The sequence below is a fragment of the Varanus komodoensis genome, unplaced genomic scaffold (assembly GCF_004798865.1).
Source record: "Varanus komodoensis strain SLA01 unplaced genomic scaffold, ASM479886v1 scaffold8, whole genome shotgun sequence".
Taxonomy (NCBI): domain Eukaryota; kingdom Metazoa; phylum Chordata; class Lepidosauria; order Squamata; family Varanidae; genus Varanus; species Varanus komodoensis.
The window spans coordinates 4588322-4597449 of record NW_025336481.1 but is presented as its reverse complement, the minus strand read 5'-3'; the positions used below and the strand labels follow the sequence as shown (position 1 = coordinate 4597449).

At 45.9% G+C, this 9128-nt stretch overlaps 1 long non-coding RNA gene across 1 annotated transcript in view; it reads left to right on the top strand.

Moving 5' to 3' along the window:
* The first annotated feature begins 3324 nt into the window (after positions 1-3324).
* LOC123036411 overlaps positions 3325-9128 on the top strand; it is an 18516-nt gene continuing 12712 nt past the window's right edge. The window contains exon 1 of the long non-coding RNA XR_006417136.1: positions 3325-3502. This is a non-coding gene — a long non-coding RNA (uncharacterized LOC123036411). The remainder of the gene's footprint in view (positions 3503-9128) is intronic.

The window sequence follows — 9128 nt, the reverse complement described above, 5'->3', positions numbered from 1 at the left end:
CTGGAGCCGGGGGTCAGACTAGATGGCCTGGGAGACCCCTTCTGACTACCTGCATTTCTATGTTTCTATGTTTGAAACCTAGCCCTGACACTGAGCTTTGAATAAGTGTGACATTGAAGCATATAGTACTGCTGCACATTCCAACACGTCAAGAATGGGGATGTGTCGGGACGTCTTGATAGCAGCTGCGAGACAGATAATTGGGTTCAGTAAGGAAAGACCCCTTTCGACTCAAACCTCAGCAGTTTATTGAAAGATCACCAGGCCCCCTGCAGTTACTTACGACAGCATGCTACGGGGTAGTGGTCCTCACCACCAACTGCAAGATTTTAGAACATACACAGAGTGTTTTATAGATTCCGAGTCACATGACATAGCAGCTGATCAGGGGATGACAAAATAAGGGGAACACAGTCAGGAGAAGGTGAGAGGTATGCAGAGGAGACTTAATACAATAGCCCTGATTACAAGAGATTAACACAACGAGCTTGGAGGCACAGGGATTATTGGGGGTCTTGGCATGTAAATGAAGGTGGTTGCAAAACTGCTGGAAAAATTTTATTTGGCCAGGGCGGCTTATTTTATTCTAATGTATATATCTTAATTGTTATTGTTTTAATTTATTGTGTATTTTATTCTATGTTGTGAGCCGCCCCGAGGCTTCGGCAAGGGGCGGCATAGAAATGTTCAAATAAATAAATAAATAAATAAATAAATAAATTAATAAAAATTTGGCTGCCTTATGAGTTTTGTTTGCTGTCAGCACATGAATAGACAGGAATTAACTTTTCTTGGGTGCGCCATTCTGCAAAGGCTTTTCCAACCAAAGGTAGTAGCCCTCTCTTAAAGGAACAGCTTAAAAACAGCACTAAACAGAACCCTGCCTTGGAATTCTGATACTTTCTGAGAAAGAGGTGCAGAGGTGTTGCTGGTTTGATTTTATAACACCAAGGCACATATAAGCAACCTTTTTCTACCAGGATTTATCTGGATTTCCCCAGTGAATGGAAATTGCCCTTGGATTGCCACCACTGGGTTTGCATTGCAGATAATTGTGTGTTGCACTTCTGTAGAGGCCAGAAATTGGGTTGATACGAGGCCTTTTGGAATCTGTCCCTCCAGGATCTGCGAACTTTCTCCCACGCTTGGCCTGCTCACGCAAAACAATTTGAGCCAAAGGGAAGTCCGTGAATACTCACAAACCACGACTGCACAGTCAGCAACCTTCCCCATCAGAACAGCTGCAGGAAGTTCAAAGTGGAGACGTGAGCGGGCGTGCGAATGCTGGGTGCGCCTGCCAAGAACTTGGCCCACTGCAAGTCTGGGAAGCCGAAATAGGGAACTGGATTTCCACAAAAAAGAAAGTTCCATTGTGGGAGCTTTCTGCTGTTCAGGATATCTGGCATGGTGTTGTTCTTTGTGCTAGGCCCCAGTGAATCTTTTCTTTTTCTTTTCTATTAGCTTTTATTGAGAATTTGAAAATTCAAAGTAAAACCCCAAATTAAAACCAGAGAATTGGACTTTCTTTTGCATGCTGCCACCTACTGTTTAGAAACAGAACTGGCAGCCAAAAAAGAAGAAACCTCCAGAGTATGGAGAGGGTGATTGTCAAAATCTACAATTTTGGAACAAGAAAAGATGGGAAAGGTGCCTCTGAGTGACAGTGTAGGGTTAGCATAAGCTCTTTTAGGGTCCAGGTTAGGGCAGGCAGCTCTTGGGACCCTTCAAGGGATAATTCTGTGAGTGTAAAAGCTGGGCTTTTTCTGTTGAACTTATATGCTGAAGTAATCATGAGGAAGACGGATCTTGAAGAGTCAAAAGTTGGGATAAGGATCAGAGGAAGAACTTTCAACAACCTTCGATACGCTGATGATGGAACCGTCCTCTCAGAAACCAAGGAAGGTCTAAAGCAATTGAACCAAAGAATCCAAGTGAGAAGGTTGGCCTCCTTCTGAACACTGAAAAAATGAAGATCTTGACAACTGCACAGAATGAAGTCATCCAAAGAGCAGTTGATAATGTGGAAATCGAATGTGTAGAGGAACTCACTTTCCTGGGATCACTGATTACTCACAGCGGTGAATGCAGTCCAGAAATAAAGTGATGAATTTCACTGGGTTGTGAGGCAACGGCAGGCATGAATCGAGTGTGGAAAAACAAGAGCATCAGCTTGGCAGCCAAGTGCAGATTGGTCCAAGGGATCATTTTCCCTCTTGCAGCCTGCAGTTGTGCAAGCTGGACAATGAAAAAGCTGGACAAGGGGGAAATGGACTCCTTCGAACGGAGGTGTTGCTGGAGGCTCCTGAGTATTCCGTGGACGGCGGGAGTCATGGACAAGCAGGTGCCGGAGCATATTAAACCAGACGCGTCCCAGGTCAGCAGGACAGCAAAGCTGAGACTCAAGCATTTTGGCCACGTTATGCAATCAGGCTCATTAGAAAAAGATTTAATGCTTGGAATGTGCAGCGGAAGGAGAAAACCAGGTCGCCAAAGAGCAAGGTAGTTAGACTCCATCAAAGAGGATGCAGGCCAGAGCATCGTTCAGCTGAAAGAGGTGGCACAAGATTGGACAGTGAGGCGAGATTTGGCCCATGGGATCACTTATAGTTGGAAAGCTGAAAGAACAACAAAAGCTGGGCTGAAAAGACTAGAGAACCACGTTTTCTCCATCCAACAGCTCATTTCCCTTATCCGAGCGTCTGTGACTCACCTGACAAAGAAAGAAAGCAGTAGCGACATATGGATACACTCTGCAAAGGCATAACTTCAGAAATGCCAGTGGGGAGTTTGGGGCGTCAAGAATGGATTTACTGGTAGCCGTCCGCGGTCAGGGCTCAAAAAGGGGGTGCCTCCCATAGCCCAAGTAGGGAAACGTTCTCCTCCCTTTCTAACCTGGGGAGAGGGCTGCAGCTGGGGAAAGAAGCCTCTGGAGCAGTATTTTAGTGGCCGAGTGCCCAAAGTGCAACTCCAAACCCACTTATTTAATGCAAAGTGCCAACACTGCAATAAAACCTGAAAACAGGATTTAGTTTAGAAAAAACAACTCACAGCCAGTCCAAGCAAATATATGTATATCCTTGGCAGCGCACTGACCAGCCATGCGAAAGCTCAGACAAGCCCTGGCTAATGACTCGTGGCTCGTGATGTTATTGCCTGGCGCCACTACTCCTTTCCGAGCTCGCGCATGGCCCCTATGTGCTCTGTTGACGGATGCTTGGCTGCTGGGGTGATGCTGGGGCGACTTGGCCCACATGCTGGCAGAGAGGGCTCTGCATGCCTGCTGTGGCACGCGTGCCATAGGTTCACTCCCACTGCTCTAACCCTACCCTGGTGTGCTCCCCTAACCCTAATATAGGGCTAAAATTCCATAGAAAAGAGGGAGATTTTGAAAAAGCCTTCCTTGAGCAGCTTTTTCTGCCCAGCTCATCATTTCTGTCGCTTCTAGACACATCCCAGCCATCAAAATCACTCCTGGACACCTCGTTTTTCTAACCCTAACCCAGTGATGATGAACCTTTTAAAGACTGAGTACCCAAACCGCAACCAAAACCGACTAATTTATCGCAAAGTGCCAACACTGCAATAAAACCTGAAAACTGAGGTTTTAGTTTAGAAAAAACAACTCACAGCCAGTCCAAGCAAATATATGTATATCCCTGGCAGCGCACTGACCAGCCGTGCGAAAGCTCAGACAAGCCCTGGCTAGTGACTCGTGGCTCGTGATGTCATTGCCTGGCGTGGCTACACCTTTCTGAGCCTGTGCATGGCCCCTGTGTGCACTGTTCTTCGATGCTCGGCTGCTGGGGCGATGCTGGGGCGACTTGGCTCACGTGCCGACAGAGAGGGCTCTGCGTGTCTAGAGTGTTCATACTTAACAAGCACAGTGAAAACCATTTCCATCTGAACTCACTGGGTGCAGGTTACCCCTCTATGTCCTCATATATATAGATATAGCTGAGGTTCACACTACATGCACCTAATGAAGTGGATGGAGGGAAGTGGATAAATCTTCAACAGAGTCAAATTAGACTGGATTTCTCTCCATCTAGCCAGCAGAATCTACAACAAGCCAGCTTTTTCCAGGTCATCAAGATTTGGGGTTTTCCAGACTTCTCCCTGCCTGCATTCTGGTATTGTGTGCAGAGTTAGTTGTATAAACGTATGAAAAATAACAAGGCAGACTGAAAATGCCCATTTCCTTCCATATGCAAAACTGAAAATATTTATTTTGGAGAGAGAATGAAAATGTTTATTTTAGCCGTTCACACCAATTTTTGTGAACTGCTCAGAGAGCTTCAGCTATTGGACAGTATGGAAATTACAACCCTTTGGAGGTGATCTGCAGATTTATGAAAATGCACATTTGCACAATTTCCCAAATGTGTGTTCATGTTGGAAATGAGGCGATACTGATTTTATCAATAAAAAGACAGAGGGGTGTGGGTGGTTCTGAACCCATGTCTAGCTGTCTGTCAACACAAAGGAAATGTCAGACCACTGTGAGGGCTGGTCTGATGTCCTTTCCTCTCGCTGCAACCACTAGTTATTTTTAAAGTACATTTTTAAAAACCTGCAATTATTTTGTTTTTGAAGGAGCTGGAAGCAATTTTTCCTCGCTTTCAAGCACCTGAAAAAGAACCCAGAAGGATGCTGGAAATGTTGACATGCTCCAACCTCTCAGCACTGCATGATAAGTATAGGATTGCCCTGTTCATTTTAGGGCAATGCAGTCTTCTTCCTCCTCCTCCTCCTCCTCCTCCTCATCATCATCATCCAGAGCAGTGCTTTTTTTGTCATAGAATGCACTGGAACGGAGTTCTGGCACCTTTTTTCGACAGATTTTCCAAGTTTTAAAAGTAACTTTTGAAAATTTGATGTTTGGTTCACGTGGATTTGAATTGCCCTGTCGAGCGTAGCAGGTCGGCGGCAAAAGCATTAAAACGGCGCATGTGGGCTGCTTGTGTGTCGAGTCCGATGCATGCGCACTTCGTCCGCGCTGGTTGTGATGGCGCTGCTCGGCTTGTGGTTGGTCGTGTGGTCGCGTGCTGAGTGCGGGCAGCGACCGTTGTGTTTCGTTTCACAACTGACGTGTGTGGGTGTGTGTACAGTGATTGACTATGTGCAAAAGGCAAATAGTTTCGTGAGTTCTGGCACCTTTTTTCTTACAAAAAAGCACTGATCCAGAGCATATGAGGAAATTCAAATGGATCTACAGTGCGCTCTGCACATGTTTACTGCTCATGTTGCTGCTCTCATGCTGAGAAGGGGACCAGCAGGCCCAGGAGCTCTGGAAGCTGGTTATGGGACTCCTGCAACGGGCTGGGTCTTGCCAGGTGCCCAGTGAGACTAACCTCGTATACCAGCCCTGGAGATGCAGGCATAAACTCATTCTGCTTGTGCAGAAGGGCATGGCAGCTTGTCCTTTCACCAGCTTACTGACAGAGATGGACTTTCTCAGCCTCCTAACCTGCAACGCCAGAGACAGAAGCACTGGGACTCCACTGGGGCGTTCTTAGACACAGATGCGGGGGAACCTACAAGCCCACAAAACCTCACCCTGCTGGCTCTTAGTTGGTGTGCTGACCATGAGGTAGAACATTTCTCCCTAGCACTGGGAAAAGAACTCAAGGAAATTCTTGAGCTGGTATCTATCTAGCTAAATAGTGGTGGCACCCCGGTTGTGAAATGAGCCCCCCAAAGAGGAGCACCTGGTGCCTACTTTGTACTCTTTGGGGCACCAGGCATAGAGCTTTTTATTCTCCCAGATTTTTAACAGTTTAACTCTTTAACTTCATTTTTAGTATTGCCTTTTATTCTGTACCGCTGCTGTGCTTCCGAGTTGATTCAACTGCAGTTGCTGTTGTGGTTGTGCTGTTTTCAGTTATGTTTATCTTTTATCTTAAGTTAATTATTATTTTTTCTGAACTTTTGCTAACCACCCAGAGAGCCTTGGCGATTGGGCAGTACAAAAACGAAATAAACGCGTAAAGCATCACCTGTTTGTTGTCTGTCTGCCCATCTGATATACACACAGAGCTATCATGTGGGTTGACACAGCTGCCTGCAAGTTTGGCATCTCCACCGGGGCCTGGTTGGTCGTGAGGAAGGACGTCATTTCAAAACGTACCACCGACACCCTGCTCTTGGCCATCCTGGTTCCTCTTATTCCCCTGCAGCAGACTCCTAAGTAGAAAAACGCAGAAGAAAGTTGAATATTTTGTCCACATGGGCAGGACTGGATTCAGTCACACACACATATGCGCACACGCACGCACACATGCGCTCTCTCGCTCTCTCTCTCTCCCCAAAACCAGAAATCCCCAACCTCTGGAGCCTGTCCTCACAAGGATGGCTTTCTTATCTGTCATGCAGGAGACGGGACAGATTTATTTCTCCGTTGCTTCAGAGCATGGGACTGGCACCAGGGAAGCAGATTGGGAACACTTCCTCACGGCAAGAGCTGTTGGACATAGAGAACTTTGGCTATGGGGTGATATAGAAAAGGGAAAAAAAAAAGGAATAACAATAATAATTGGACAGGGAAACAGTTTTCCTGCACAGATGATGGGCTCTCCTTTGCTAGAAGGATTTGAGCAGAGACAACATGGTTTTCTCTCAGGAATGCTGTAGTCACAAAAGCCAGACAATAAGAAGGAGGTTGGACTAGATGACCTCTAAGAACCTTCCCAACTTTAACGTTCTGTGATTTTATCTGTTCCAGCCTTTAGACTATGCAGGTACCCTTTTCTATATCTCTGTGGTTTCTCTTATGAGACAGGGGAAAGCTAAACTTGCAGAGCCCTAGATATGAAGTGTGAGTGTTGGACACAACACTCCAACATTGCTGTTGCTTTCTAGGTACAGCAAAAGAAATACCGGGATCCCATTCTGGTGAAAATGCTCCCTCTCCCTCCCTCCTCTCCTCTCCTCTCTTCTCCACCCCTCCCTCCCTCCCTCCCCCCCTCCTCTCTCTCTCCCTCTCTCTCTCTCTCTCTCTCTCTCTCTCTCTCTCTCTCTCTCTCTCTCTCTCTCTCTCTCTCTCTCTCTCTCTCTCTCTCTCACTCTCTGTGATCTTGTGCATGGATTTCAATGACAACATTTCAATTTTTTTTGCTGCCAAGATTTGTATCTAAGTACAATATGGCAAAACTGAGGTTGTCAAACTTTGGGCACAGGCAAGACTCTTTGGAGAAGTCAATCACTTGGAGAAGACAATCACTTCTCTTTGGAGAAGACAGGGAAAGTCAAAGGCAGAAGACAAACGGGAAGCCTGGATAGGAGGTGGGTGGACCCCATCGAGGAAGCCACAGCCTCTGATTAGGAAGAACTGAATGGAGCCATCATGGACAGGTCTTTTTGGGGGATTGTCATTTATGGGGGGTGTCGGTGGTTGCAGACAGCAGATAACGATATTGTAAGTCCTGAGAAAGTATGGCCAGCTTTTGGATGCTGGCAAATTTCTACCTTGAATAAGTCAAGTCCTGCGTTTGAAATGAAAGTTGATTGTAATAACAATCTCTTTTCCAACTTTCAGCTTCTTTATGTTCTGCAATAGCACCTCCTGGTGTTCCACAGCAGCATAGCAGCTCAACTTGAAACAACACGCACAAGACCTAACAGCTGGAATGGGTAGACTGATTAGATCTCTAATCCGCGTGACTTTGATGTGTGTTCACTTATAAGGCTGTTCCACTCCATTTCTTCATTCATTGGGAATTTCCAGATAAAAATCGGCATGAAAAATTGCATGCAAATTGTGTATTTATTTTAAAAGATCTGGAGCAAACGGTCCCAGGTTAAGTCCAGGACATCCCACGCTAGGGCTAGAAAAAACCTCTACCTGAAACTCTGCAAGGCCACTGTGGTCTCACTCTTGACAATGCCAGGCTTCTGACATTCTTAAATCAGATTTAGAATTTCAGGGCCAGAACTGTACATCCCCCAAACCTCATATCCTGGAAAAGTGCATCAAAAATGCACGGGATTGAAGAAGTGTGGAAAAACACCCAGTGGCTTAGTGTACAAACAATTGTGGCTCACTCAGGAGGGGAAGACATGTGTGTTAAGGCAATTGGGACTTTCCCCCACTATTTTCCCCCATTACCTTCCCCTACAAAAAAATCCACAATTTCAAAAATGGCAATACATCATTTAGCTCTTAAGCCCTCTCCCAACACCATCTGGGGCAGGCAGAGAATGTCAGAAGGAAAGCACCAAAAAGCTGCATTTGCTCACACATGTGTACAAAGGATCTCATGTAAAACCCACAACTTCAAGAGCATCCAGTGGGCAGAAAGCCCAACCCACAATTTTAGCTAATTCCAAATCATCTGCTATCAAAGCCCCTTGACAGATTGAGTACGTCACTGCATTCAACCGCCCCTCTTCTCCCATCCTTTCTAATCTCTGCATATCTTCTCAGAATTTAGACCACAGATTCTTCCAGATGGTTTGGACTACAGTTGCCTTCATACGCATCCTGAACAGCCCAGTGGTCAGGCAGTTTGGAAAGCTGGTGTGGACTGCATGCTCTCTGGGGAAAAGGACTGGGGTTTTTTTTGCTGCATATCTGTGAAACACCAGCAGAATTCTTTAAACCAACCACACCACTGCAACTAATAGCAGTAGTGGTCGTACTGATAGTAGTAGCGACGACTAGCAGCTGCAACAGACGTAGCAATGGGACCCTCCTCCTTGCAGTGCAGGCCGTTTCAGCTGGAACCACATGTTCTTCTTCTTGTTGGCATGTGCCATCAGCGTCTCCAACTTGCCTCAACCCTAAGAGTGCACGCCCACCAAGATGTTTGTTTGTTTGTTTGTTTGTTTATTAAAACATTTCTATGCTGCCCCATTCGCCAAAGCCTCGGGGCGGCTCACAACATAAAATATAATACAAAAATAACAATATAAAACTAACAATATAAAATAAATAACAATATAAAAGAAGTCGCCCTGGCCAGATAAATAAGCAAATACTGTTAACACTTAAAATGACGCTTAAATAAAAAGGCCTTGGCCTGCCGCCGAAAAACAAATAATGACAGTGCCAGGTGGACCTCTCTGGGGAGCACATTCCATAGATTGGGCGCCACCGCAGAGAAAGCCCTCCTCCGAGTACCTACCCTCCT